The sequence below is a fragment of the Sinocyclocheilus grahami genome, unplaced genomic scaffold, assembly GCF_001515645.1.
Source record: "Sinocyclocheilus grahami isolate Dianchi unplaced genomic scaffold, SAMN03320097.WGS_v1.1 scaffold343.1, whole genome shotgun sequence".
In the NCBI taxonomy this organism is placed as follows: domain Eukaryota; kingdom Metazoa; phylum Chordata; class Actinopteri; order Cypriniformes; family Cyprinidae; genus Sinocyclocheilus; species Sinocyclocheilus grahami.
Genome location: NW_015505522.1, coordinates 1,381,188 through 1,381,704, shown reverse-complemented (window position 1 = coordinate 1,381,704; position 517 = coordinate 1,381,188). Strand labels below are relative to the sequence as shown.

General features: G+C 45.1%; 1 protein-coding gene across 1 annotated transcript in view; it reads left to right on the top strand.

The window, feature by feature from the left end:
• LOC107603263 (transcription factor 7-like) overlaps window positions 1-517 on the top strand; it is a 25,191-nt gene that overhangs the window by 20,166 nt on the left and 4,508 nt on the right. The gene's annotated exons all lie outside the window — the stretch shown is intronic.

Genomic DNA, 517 nt, shown 5'->3' with positions numbered 1-517 from the left:
AGAGTGTGTGTGTGTGTGTGTGTCTAAATGTCCCCACAAGGATATTAAAACCTGACATTTTTGACATTGTGGGGAACTGCCTGCGCTCCCCATGATGGAAAAAAATGATTAAAAATAGTAAATGATGTTTATCTGAAAGTGTATCAATGCAAACAGGTTTTCTGTAAGGCAGCGGTGGGGAACGTTGATCCTGGAGGGCCAGTGCAGAGTTTAGCTCCAACCCCAATTAAACACACCTGAACAAGCTAATCAAGGTCTTCAGGATACAGGAAGGTTTTTTTTTTGTCACTCTGCAGGACAGCGGCCCTCCAGGATCAGCGTCCCCCACCCCTGCTGTAAGGGGTAGGTTTAGGGTTAGGGTTGGGTTAGGGGATAGAAAATATTGTTTGGTCAGCATAAAAGTAACAGAAGTCTATGGAAGGTCCCCACAATTCACAGAAACCTAATGTGTGTTGTGTGTGTGTGTGTGTGTGTGTGTGTGTGTGTGTGTGTGTGTGTGTGTGTGTGTGTGTTACAG